The following is a 12,904-nucleotide window of genomic DNA, read 5'->3' on the forward strand; positions in this document are numbered from 1 at the left end:
TGGGACCTGGCGGTGGAACCAGGTCCTTCCCATCCTTCCATCTTTTGCACAGAATCAATTTCCAAACACGCCCTCTTAGTATCAAGCCCCAATACAGAGCAGTAGACAAATGTGACCAGGTTAACCTCTTTTTTTTTCTTGGTAGGGACAGAGAATTCTAACAGACATATCACAAAGGGAAGTCCCATGGGAAGACGGCCTGCGCACTGGCCCGCTGGCCGGCAGGTGCGTAGCGCAGACCCCAGGAGAGCCTGGCCCAGCGGCCTTGGGAGATGGAGACAGCCATCACAGACACGCATGGCTGGTCATGGGCAGTGAAGATGTTCCCCAACTGTTGTACCTGGACGCTGGCCTTCGAGTGGGTCTCGTCTGGTAGGCCCTCGCCAGACAGCCCAGGCACTAGCCGTGTTCACATACTGTGTAAGACTGGGATGGCTGGCAGCGCAGCCCATGCATGTCCGTCTGGGCGGGTTGGGGGGTGGGGGGTTTCAGGGGCAGGACTGCAAGGCCCACACCCCGAGGATGAAGAGGCACAGCCTCTCCGCAGGTGCCTCTGGCCTTGGGCGACCGGCTGTCCCTTCCCTGTCCTTCTGCAGACCACTTCCTGGCACCCACCATGCACCATGTGTGTAGCTGATATTATAGAACCAGTGCGGGTTCTGCATCTCATGAGGACACCTGTCCCAGAGAAGCTGCTCCTCGCACGACAAGGACGTGTGCTCTTCAGAAGAGTGGCATGGAGGAAGCGGCTGCATCTGTAACCGGGAGGGCATGTTCCCTCAGTTGTGCTTGTAGATGAGAACGGAATATGCCATTATCCAAAAAATATCCAAAGAAGCCTACATTTTAACCGAAAGGGGCTGGTCACCAATGGAATATTACCTGGGTAACCCCGTCTGTACACCTAGGGAGGAAAGCGCACACCCCTCTGTGTTACACTTGGACGTGCACAGAACACACACCACAGACATGCACACAGCCATGTGGAAACAGCGTCTCCACAACACAGATTTCCCGACAAGCAGTGATCAAACACGAGAATACCTGCCAGACACAGGTAATGACTTTCTCCAGCCAATACTGCAAATCCGTTCTCCTGAGTGAGCCCCACCCAAAAAAAATCAGGTTTATTATAATGTAATGATATAAACAATTTTCTGGTTTCCTTCCTTCCTTTCTTTCTTTCTTTCTTTCTTTCTTCTTTCTTTCTTTCTTTCTTTCTTTCTTTTCTTTCTTTCTTTCTTTCTTTCCATTTGACTAAAATCATAAGTTTTTTCTCGTCAGGGTTCTAGTAGTTCCTATCTCAGCCAGGTTTGCTTTGCTATATCCTGTCTACACAGTCTACACTCGCATGTACGTCCGAGGGTGCCATTAACAACAAGACCTCTCTGGGAAGGAGCAGTATTTCTCTTCCAGTGTTTTTTCGCTCGAGGCACCCCCATCTATGGCACTGGTCTCCCCTCTTGGGCCACTGCCCCCTGTCAGAGAGGCCCCTGGGCACACCATCCCTGCACTTGGCTCCGCCCATGCCGTGGAGCTCTCAGGGCCCCACTCCCCGCATGCACATCCAGCTTATCTGCCTGCAGACCCGACCCGTGCTGCACGTCATGTGGGCTCGGTCAAAACGCAGAATGCATTGTGCTATCAGAATGTGGCCCCCAACAAGGGATCAACAAGGTGGCTGCCATGCCCCTTGCTGGACCTGCATCCAAGACCCCCCGCGCTGCCTGTTGACTCGCCTCACCTGGCTCGACCTCCGGAAGCTCTGGAAGGAGCCCAGCCCCTGCGCTTCCCTGGTACCGTTTCTCTCCTTTGCAGACCCCCCCTTCCGTGGCTCCTTCCTTCACTTACTCTGCACCCATTGGGTGCTGGGGCTGGGTCTCCGGCCTCATCTTCCCCCTGCACATGCCCCCCCCCACCACCCCTGCTACTGGCAGGCCCAGCACTTGCACACTCACCTGCGCCCATTGAGCTCCTGACCTGAACACCACGCCCCTGATATTTCCACCTGCACGTCCAACACACAACTCAGCTTTCAAGGGCCCCTGAGGGGGCTTTGGTTGCTCAGGTCCATCTGTCCCTCGGCCGGCCCTAACCGGGGAAATGACAACCGACCTTAAATAGTAGCTGAGAACAAGACCCTGGAGTCTCCAGAGCCCTCCCTGTAACAGCGCACAGCTCCACGGAGGCGGGGGCCAGCCTGCTCACTCCCCGGGGTGTCCATTTCTTTAGGAAGCAGTGAGCTCTGTGCTGGAGGCTGGACCAGGGACCTCCGGGGATCTCTCCTCAGTTCTCCTCTAAATACGTCCCACAGCCACGGCTTCTCAGCATCTCCCATCATCACCCTGGTAGCACATGTTGCAGGGTCTTACCAGTTCCTCCTGCCACCTGCCCTCCAAATGGTCTGCTCCCTACACAGCAGGTGGGGGAATGTGGGCAGGTCACCTCCCTGTGCCATCCCAAACCCTATTTGGTTCGGCCCGAGCTGCTTCTCACCTTGCCCGTGTTGGCCATCCACCCTTCCTTCCTGTCCTCACGGGGAGAGACCTTCCCTGTTGCCGGCCACTGCTCATCCCTCCTCAGGCCTGTGGTCTCCGCTCAGGCCACCTCCCAGAGAGGTGTAAGCTGACGACATGCCCCCATTCATCTTTATCTCATAAAACAGTTTATTTCCATCATCGCCCTCCCCAGGAGCTCTTCCCACTCTAAGACGGGAGCTCCCCAGGTCCCCCAGCACTCCGGGGCTTCCTAGGTGCTCTCAGAATGCCTGTTAGAGGGAAGCATGCCCATCTCTCTTTCTTTTAGAGTTTCTGCAGTGAACGCATGACCCCCACCATGCAGCCACTTAACCAGGCAGACAGCACCGAGCCAGGGCCAGAGAACCCAGAGGACAGGCCAGCCTCCTCCTGGATCACTGCTCCCGCGTGGGGGGGACCTGTGTGCCCGACCTCCGGCCTCTCTTCCTCCTGCCCAGCCCCCCATCTGCTGACAGGACATGCAGGTCCTTCTGCCTCCCCAGATGATCTTCCCTCTGCTGGCACTCCAGTGTCCTCCCCCTGCCCCCCGATGTTGCTTCCAGAGCGTTCACCATTCTGGGCACTTCGCCCACACAGTTCCATGTCACTCTTCTGAGACCCTCTTCAAAGTGCAGCCAGAGTTGATGCCACCACCGCGGAGACCTCAACAAGCAGGGGCGCAGGCCACCCCTGGGTCTGCTCCTGGCGTCCACAGTCGTGACCGTGGGTGGCCTCGGCACCCCAGAATTCCCGCTGGGCTTCTAGCTAATGCATGATGCCCTTGCACAGCAGCCAAAGCATGTCCCCACACTCCTTCTGTTGGTTCCTTGCATCCGTCACCCGACATGACCTTGGCCCAGGGTTTCCCGATGTTCCGTCTAGGTCATTCTGATGTGGGAGCTGTCTTGTCCTGACAGCCTGGCCTCCACTGATTAATGCCAGTAGCACTCCCCCGAGTCCCCCACAGTGACAACCTCAAACTGTCTCCAGATGTCTCCAAATGTTCCCTGGGGCAATGCCCTCCTCCACCATGCGCCCTGATTGGAAACCACTGTGCTCTCGGTTTTGGCCTGACACGTCCCTTCCACTGCATTAGCATCCTCAGCGGTGAATTGGAGGTTCCAATGTCCCCTGGTGTAATTCACTGCCATCATCACTGTGAACTAAGGACAGGGAAGGACCGGGAAGAGCAGAGTCCCATGGCGGTCAAGGTGCCAGAAGAGAAATCTGGAGTAATCCTTCAGTAATCCTCTTCCTCCTCCTCCTCCTCCTCACAGTAGTAACATTTTTGAGAATTTATTATGTAGCAGGTCCTGGTCCCCATCTGAAACCTGAAGATGCAGGTGGTATCATGTCCATTTAATTAACAGAAAACAAAGCACTGGTTTCTTAACTGCATCAGGTCTCCAGGCCAGGTGGCAAAAGCAGGGTTTGAATTTTGAATCCAGACACTCTGGTTCCATTATCTTTACTCTTGACCACTTGACTGCTCAATGTCATGGCTTACTTGACTCACCCAGAATGAAACTGACCCTTGGGTCACTTAGGAACACGGCATGGCGCACGGCACGAAGCCTGGGGCCATCCTCAACAAAATCACCAACCAAAAGCGCCAAGAAGTGCAAAAAAAAAAAAAAAAAAAGAAAGAAAGAAAAATCAATCCATCAATCAACCAATCATGGTAGTAAATCGACCACGAGGAGGACACTTGTGTACAGCCTGAGCCCGAACAAGGAGGCAGGGGCTTGCCTCGCCGGACCTCAGCTGGGAGCCGGTGTGTCAGGAGGCTTGCATTCCGCTGCTCGGCTCGTGTCCACAAACCACGCAGACGAGGGGAGTACTGGCTGGAAGTTGTGAAAACAGCTCAGCGGGAAGGCGAAGTCCTAACTGTGGAATCTGTGAATAATGAAGGGTAGTGGAAGGGGAGGTGGGCGGGGGGGTTGGGGTGACTGGGTGACGGGCACTGAGGGGGGCACTTGACGGGATGAGCACTGGGTGTTACACTATATGTTGGCAAATCAAACTCCAATTAAAAAATAATTAAAAAGAAAATAATGAGGCCTGACTGCCCGAGTTTGCTCGCTTGCCCCTGCAAGGACCCATCGCTGCGGAGGGAGATGCGCTCGCTGCCTGGGCCGAGACCACGGTCCTACACCCGTTCCCCGAATCCGTGTTTGTTTCAGGCCGTGAACCTTCGCACGGGTCTCCGTGCTTTCATTCCTCTTCAGCCCTATCCATCCGGGTTTTCAGGGGGCCCAGACCAGGGCTTCTTAAGACCCACTGAAGCGTGGCTCCTGCCCAAGCTGTGCTCTCTACCACACAGGCGCGGCTCCTTTTACTTCCTGCAGAGAACGTTTCCCACGGCGCTCAGCATGCTAACGTGGCCGATCCACATCCCCCAGCCCCACAGCCTCCTATAATGCGCAGAGGTGACCGTGGCAGAAGCGAATGGCAGTCTGGGGAAATATCTGGAGACAATTTCTGCCAGAGTCCTGCCGGGCAGGCGGGGGAACAGAATCAGGAAGGGGCGACGAGGTACCTCGGCTTAGGACACTCAGAGCCACACAGCCTGCCCTCCTCAATGCAAAGCAACCCCGATAAAAATTTGCCTGGGAATTCCCTCCACTGCTTGCAGCTGAGAAAATTAAGTGTGGGACGCATATAAAAATACCCTCATCTGAGGGTTTGATTCATTTACATAAAAAAGAGGAAAGAGCCCAGCCTGCAGGGGCAATAGGGCTGCCGAGCGGGCGGGGCAGGGGCTGGCTGATTACTGGACTTGTGAGCAGGCCCGAGCAGGCCCGGCAGGTGCAGTGTGGAACCCCCCCCCCCCCCCGCCCCAGGAGGCCCCAGAGGAGGACCACCCTGGGCCGGTCCGCAGAGGGCGGGCGGTGGGCGCTGCCTCCTGCAGCAGGATCTCCGGGGGGCGGGGGGCGGGGGAGATAACACGTGGACACAGACGCTGTGGCCACACATGGAGAAACAGAACCCACGGCGCCCCGCCTGAGTCAGTCCCGTGTCCACCGGCTTCCTGAGCGATAGGGGCTCGCCCTCCCTCCGGGGGGCCGTGCCCCAGCGTCCCGAGGCCTGCCCGCTGGCCGCTGCTGCAGACGCCGCCTCCCAGGCCGAGCCCTGCAATGCCGTCTCCGCCCCGCGCCCCACTTCTGCATTGGTGGGAAAGCACGGCTTCCCAGAGTACAAAGACACACATTTCAGAAACAAAAGGTAAATCTAAGGCTGGAGAAAGTGCTTTTTTTGTTTTTGTTTGTGTGTGTGTGTGTATGTGTGTTTTACTAAATTTAAAAAGAGAGGGAGAAGTTTCAACACCTGAAAATACCGCCCAAACCTTCCAACCTGCGTTCTTTTTTGATGCTTCCAAACTTCAGTTCCTAATGACGCATGGAGGAAAGATTGACGCATCTTAGCCAACACCTAGATTTTCAGGCTCCACAGAGAACCTTGCTTCCAAGCCGAAGCGATGCTTCCTCCTCGACCCAGTAGCACAAATCACAGATACTATGTGCTGACGTCAACATAAATGTTAACTCTCAACATGTTTGGTTGCATGCAAGAGACCAGCCCACCCTAAGTGAATTTAACGTTAAAATATAAATCATTTATTCACTCTTTATGTTTGTTGAGCATCTACTATGTGCAAGTGATTTTTTTTCTGGGTGCCATGTGGGAAAGAGAGACTCTTTGCACCCCAGAAGTGGCTCCGGGGAGCAGGAGTCTGCTCCAGGGGCCCAGCGTTAACCCCAAGACTGTGAGAACCTCTATACCTCTCCTGCCTTCTGGTGTTACTGGAAGTCGCTGCAGGTTCAGCTTCTCAGTGGGAGCTCCTACTCACCTACACCCTGAACTGGCCATATGTGGTCCTGAGGCCTGGCCCAGACTCAACCCTGGAAGTGGGGGTCTCGCCCCAGCTCAGGCCCAGCAGGCTTAGCACGGAGAGGGTGGGGTTGCAGCCAGCAGGTCTCCGGACACCCAGCCACTGTGTCCAGAAAGCAGGAAAAATAAAAACAATGAAATAATAGGCAGGAGAGCACACTGATCACGACTGACAGCTGTCAGCGGCCTCTTCACGTGGCAAACCACACAGGGAAGCCAGACAGACAGTGAAACAGCCACACTCTCCTTGGTTCTGCTCCATGTGACCCTCCTGGTGACCCTCTGGGGAAGCCCCGGTCATCCCACAGAGACTTAGCTTCTCCTGTCCCATCCAGAGGTCCCTGGCTGAGGTTTTCAGCTTCTGGACACTACTTTTGGGGTTCCCATCCCTGCACCTCGTTCACATAAACACAGGGACCCTGAGGCAGCGGGAGAAACCCAATCACCCGATGTAAACACGCAAGGATGCACTAAACTGGGTTAACACCTCCACAGAAAGAGTCACTTGATATATATTAGAAGTCACTATCACCTTTTTCTAGTCTGTGGAAGGATATTTGTGGGGGACTCATGCTTGCCCCACATCACAGCAGCCTTGGCCGGTGCTCTTGGATGTCATAAACCCGTGACACCTTAAGTATACCCTGTGCTTGAGTAGGTGGCAAAGGTTATGTGATGGGAAGAAGCATGGTTTGGCCACCTGACAACTGCAGGAAAGGACTGGAATGGCACAGGCATGCACTCGGTGGGAGAGCTCAGGCTGCCTCGGGGAGCAACTCAGGTGCAGCTGTGGACCTGCTGAAACCTGCGAGTGGCCCCCTTCCTGCAGACACCCCAGGAGGGTGGGAGGCTGGGGCTCTGGGTGTGCTTGACTCCCACATGTGCCACCTACATTCCTTTGCTGGATTCAAACGCAGGTCTGGAATCAGATGTCCAGGCCAGTGGGGAGTGTATGTGTGTGGGAGGGTGTGTGGCAGGGGGAACCCACAAAAATGGAGAGGAGCATTCAAAGGGAAAAGAGCGGAAACGAGACAGAGCAGAAGACACGGCCTCTTACAAGCCAGAGGCCTTCACACCACTGCTGCACAGTGTCTGTAATTAGGGAAGTGGGCCTCCACCTCCAGCCTCGACACAAAACCAACCGGAAAACAGAAGTGCAGATCCCCCATGCCACAGGCTTCCTTTAACAGTGCATTCAGATGCAGCCAACCCCCAGGACCCGGGTCCCACTGGAACAGACTCACCTCTGAGGGTGCCAGTGGACACTGCTGGGCCTGTTGCACTGCGTGCCTGGGGACAAGCAGCGCCCCGGGAGTTCTTACTCAACGACCCCTGTGTTACTATAGGAACCTAAGTGCCAAGCAGGGTACACCAAAATTTTCGTGGGTACTTTAAATGTTTTTGAAAAAGCCCAAAGACATTATAAGTATCCAATTCCCCTGTAAGGCGGGATCAAATAGGAGAAGAATCCTAGAGAAATCTCATCAGGATGCCCATTCCCGGCAGGGGGCCGGCGAGGCTGAGCAGATGTGGTCTTCGAGTCAGGAGAGCCCATGTGTGGAGTCAGAGCTCTCTCAGGCCCCGTCGCAGATCCCCTGGGGGCAGCCGCTCACAGTACCAGTGGGAGACACAACTTTACAAGGGTCGCCGTTTGAGATGGGAGGTACTTTCCAAACATCTGTACACACATGCTCCGTGCAAAGAGCATGGCTTTAAATGTCACACTCCAGGCTGTGCCATCTCCCACACTTGGAACGAGAGCTGGGGGAGGCCGGACTCCACTCCGAAGCATCACCAGAGGTGCAACACTGAGAGACCCCCCCTGGTGGGGGTTTACTTTGGTGCGGCCAAGAGACGCACAAGGATGTGCTTGGAAAAGTAACAGAAGCCAACCTGCACCCCAGGCCTACGGAAGCCACAGCTCTACACAAGAAGCATTGCCATCTTACAGACGACAAACTCGAGCCACCGAAAGGCCAGGTATGCACCTTTAGTGCTGGCTTGGCCGGTGAGAGCCGTGAGAGTGACAGTGGATGATGACCCAGATGGCAGGATGGCAACAGGAAGCTCACCAGCACTGGGTCACAGGGCACCAGCTGGCTTGGCTGCATCCCTAAAGGCGGTGGTGCCCGGGTTCATCGGGCCTGGCATCAGGCTCAGGAGGCCTGTTACCTCACAGGTAACAGGACCATAGGAATCGTGGTGGAGCCAGCGCTTGAGGCCAGCCCTTCCTTAGCCTCAGCCTTCCGAGGCCCTCAGGGGAGTGCGAGCAGGACCTCCGCGAGGCCTTCTGGCCAAACATAGAGTCCCTTTTCTGTCACCTCACAGCAGAGGTTCTCCACATGCAGGGAAGGTATGTTCCACCTTCTTGAGTATCTACATAAATTGTTCAGGATTCTTCTGCAGAGTAGATGTATCTATTCTTCCCTTCCTGTTTTATTTATTCAATCATTTATTTATGTAGGTGTGGACTCAAGGGTATTTATTTTATACTTTAGGTTTTAAGCCAATACTACTTTATTCTGTTGCGCTGACTGTCCCAGTACGCCCACTAGGAACCCTCCTAGCTGGTTCCTGGGCCCTTTTTTAAAATGGCTCTATCACTGTGGTTTTTGTTTTGGTTTGGTTTTGGGGGGCACTTCATTATTTCTGGCACTAAAGATACAGCAAGTGTCTCAAGTATGTTTCTTACTCCACTTCTACACTCTCTCATTTCTCTGTCCCTTGTGATTGACAGTGGTATCAGAGACCAAGATCTGGGCACAAGGTGTGCTCACTGCTCTGGGATGTCATTGCCTCCAGACGTTCTCAGATGACAGAGAAAGAAAGTCAACATACAAATACACTTAAGCCGTCCATGTGCACTATCTGAAGAATTTCTCTCTCTCTTTCTCCATCTGGATCTGTATCAACCTAAACATCAAGTCATATCGAGGTCTCTGTCCCTCTGCTTCTATTTTCTGGAAGAGAAAATTGTTGAAAATTGGTATAATTTCCTCCTTCAATGTATGGTATAATTCATCAAGGAAATCATATGAACACAGTTTTTTTTTTTTTTTCAGGCAGGGAGGAGGTAATTAAATTATTGACTTAAACTGAAAAGTCAGGACTCTTCAGGCTATTTTCCCTTCTATGAGTCCTGGTAGTTTCTGTCATTCAGGAATTAGTCACGTGTGTCATTACATTGATGAGGACAGACTCTTCCACACTAGTGGGTCATTATTTCTTTTTGATGTCCATGTAATCAATCTGTAGTGATATCTCCTATTTCTGATACTAGTGAATCTGTCTCTTCTCTTTTGTTTACCATCTTTAATTTTAAGGATTTCTGCTCTCATTTTAATTATTGCTTTTTTTTCCTTACTTTTAGTCTTTATTTGCACTTCTGTTTCACAGTTTTCTAAGATAGAAGTATAGGTTGTGGGTTATATATATTCCTCTTTATCTAATTTTTGCACTTCGTAAATTTCCTTCTAAGCACTATTTTTGCTAAATTTCACAAATTTTAGGTTGAATTTTTATTTTTATTCTGTTCAAAAATGCTTCCACATTTCTCATCACACTTCTTCTTTGACCCACAAAGTAATTAAAAGTCTGTTGTATAATTTAAAAATATTTGGAGATTTTACAGCTATCTTTCTATTACTGATTTCTAGGCTAATTCCACCATATTCTGAGAACATAATTTATATTATTTTTTATTCATTTAAGAATGTTTACATATGTTTTCCAAGCACATGCTCTGTGTTGATAAATGTTCCATGTCAGTTTGAGAAGAATGTGTATTTTTCTGCTGTTGGATTGAATACTTTATGAGTGTCAAGTCAATGTCAATGGGATTAAAGGTGCTACTCAGGTCATCTGTACCCTGTTGATTATCTACTTAGTCTATCAATTATTGATAGAAGGGGATGGAGATCTTCAATTACAATAGTAGATTGGCCCATTTTCCTTTGAGTTTTTTCAGTGTTTGCCTTCTGCATTTTGATATTCTTTGTTATGTGCATACATGTTGAAGATTGCTACATCTTCTTGGATAACTGATCCCTTTATGGTTATGTAACACTCCTCTTTATCCCTGATAGCCCTCCATTTTCTTAAGTCTGTTTTAGCTAAAATTAATACAGCTATTCTATCTTTATTTTGACTGGTGTTAGCAGGGACTATCTTTCTTTAGCACTAATCCATATGTGTCTTCACATTTAAGATAGGTTTTTTTTTGCAGACAACATATGGTTGGGTCATGTTTTTTTTTTTTAAGTTTTTATTTATTAATTCATGAGAGACAGAGGGAGAGAGCGAGAGAGAGAGAGAGAGAGAGGCAGAGACACAGGCAGAAGGAGAAGCAGCCTCCATGCAGGGAGCCCAACGTGGGACTTGATCCTGGGACCCCAGGATCACAGTGAGCTGAAGATGGTGCTAAACCACTGAGCCACCCAGGCTGCCCTGGGTCATGTTTTTGGTTCGCTCCTATAAACTCTGTACTTTAAACTGGCGTAGTTAGACCATCTGTGTTGAAAGTGATTGTTGATTTAGTTGGATTGATATCTAACACATTTGTAACTTTTTTATCCATTGCATTTGTTGTCTCTTTGTTCTCCTCTTTTTCTCTTTTCTCTTATGTTAATCATTTTAGGAGATTCCACTGCAGATCTTCCCAGCATAAATTTTAAAAATTTTTAGTGGTTGCCCTGGAGTTAAAAGTTTACATTTAAAATCTGACTTTTAAACCTAACTTTCAAATAACACTATCCACTTCATATATGGTACAGTTACCTCCCATTCAGGATGCCTGGGTGGCTCAGTGGTTGAACATGTGCCTTCAGCTCAGGTCGTGATCCCGTGGTCCTGGGATTGAGTCCCATATTGGGCTCCCCACAGGGAGCCTGCTTCTCCCTCTGCCTGTGTCTCTGCCTGTCTCTCATGAATAAATAGATAAAAACTTTAAAAAAATGAAAATAAAAGCATTCCCATTCTTCCCTCCCAACAACTGTGACAATGCTTCCACTCCTTCCACTTATTCACCTGTGTGAATCACTAGTATACTGTTGGTTTTATTGCTTTAAATGAATGGTCTGACTTTTAGGTCAGTTTCAAATAAGAAAAGTAAAATATTTTAATTGACTTTTTCCTCCTTTGATGCTCCTCCTGTCTTCAGGCAGACCTAAATTTTGGATCTATATCCTCTCCCTTCTATCTGAAAAACTTCTTGTAATATTTTTCGTAGGACCAGTCAACTAGTGGGGAATCTTCTAAGTGTGTGTTTGTTCAAGAAAGTCTTGATTTCTCTTTCACATTTGAAGGATACTTGAGCTAGATATAAGATTCTAGGTTGGTGCTTGTGTTTTCTTCTCCCTCAACACTTAAAATATTTCACAGCACCAGTTCTGGTTTCCACAGTTTAAAATGAGAAGTCTTCCATAAATAACTCTGATCCTTGTTCCACTGTGCATAGGGTCTCCATCCCTCTCTGGATTTTTTCAAGATTTTCTCTTCTTTCTGTGAGTTTTCTGGATCCTTGTGATGACTGTATTTTCACTTCCCTTTTAGCATGCCTTGTAATGTTTTTTGAAACCTGGACGTGTTTGGCTTTTTGTTGTTGTTGTTGCTGTTGAAGCCCTGGCAGTGTTGAATCAGATAATAGGAAGTGGTGAACAGGCCCTTCATGTGAGGATTTACCTTACGATCCACTAGGATTTCATGTTTTCTCACGTTGCATTTGTGAGACTTCACATTCTTCGGTCTTATTTTTGTGTCTTCACTTGTCTTTGGGTTTCCCCAACTACTCCTTCTCAGAGGAGTGTATGCTCCATCCAGTGTTATGCCATGCCCTACTGGTGGGGAGGTGAGGCCTGCAGGACCCTGCCATTAACTCTCAGGCTCTCAGTGAGCCAGGCCAGGAGGCTGTGACCTGTCCAAGTGTTTCTCCGGTGGTGTAGCTGCTCCTCCTCCAAACCCCCTACTCCCTTTCCTGCCCGCTATGTTCCAATCAATTTACCTAAAGCCTTACCCTCATTAATTATAGGTGTGTGGGGTTTTGTCCTTCAGGTGACACAAGGTGGAGTACAAGGAATCCCTTTGCTTCAGCTGAACACAGTGGTGACAAGATCTTCTCCTTGGAGAGGAGCCTCTTGTGGAGAAGGCTCTGGGTGCATTTCACAATGATTCTTCTCCTCCCCCTACCAGTCACGAGGGGTGCTTTCTCCGTTGTCACCATGACAACCTCATGACCTCATGAGGCGTGTATATATCATTTTCTTCTCGTTTTCTTATTCTTTTTGTTATTTTCTGTATTTCTGATGTTTTGATGGTCTTGCTGATCTCAGAGAGAGACTGCCCTTGCATGGTTGGACAATTTCTGCACACAGTAGTGGCCTCTCCTACAAATGAGGAGCCAACCCATCCCCCATCCCCTGCTTGACTGGGCCCTCACACCCTAGGGCCAGGTGCCAGGCCACAGTGGACAGCCCTCACACTTGAGAACCCAATGAAATTGT

At 50.3% G+C, this 12,904-nt stretch overlaps 1 protein-coding gene across 7 annotated transcripts in view; it reads right to left on the reverse strand.

Annotated features, from left to right (window-relative positions):
• Nucleotides 1–12,904, reverse strand: part of SYK (spleen associated tyrosine kinase) — an 83,558-nt gene that overhangs the window by 52,342 nt on the left and 18,312 nt on the right. The window lies entirely within an intron of this gene.

The sequence above is a fragment of the Canis lupus genome, chromosome 1 (assembly GCF_003254725.2).
Source record: "Canis lupus dingo isolate Sandy chromosome 1, ASM325472v2, whole genome shotgun sequence".
Lineage (NCBI taxonomy): Eukaryota > Metazoa > Chordata > Mammalia > Carnivora > Canidae > Canis > Canis lupus.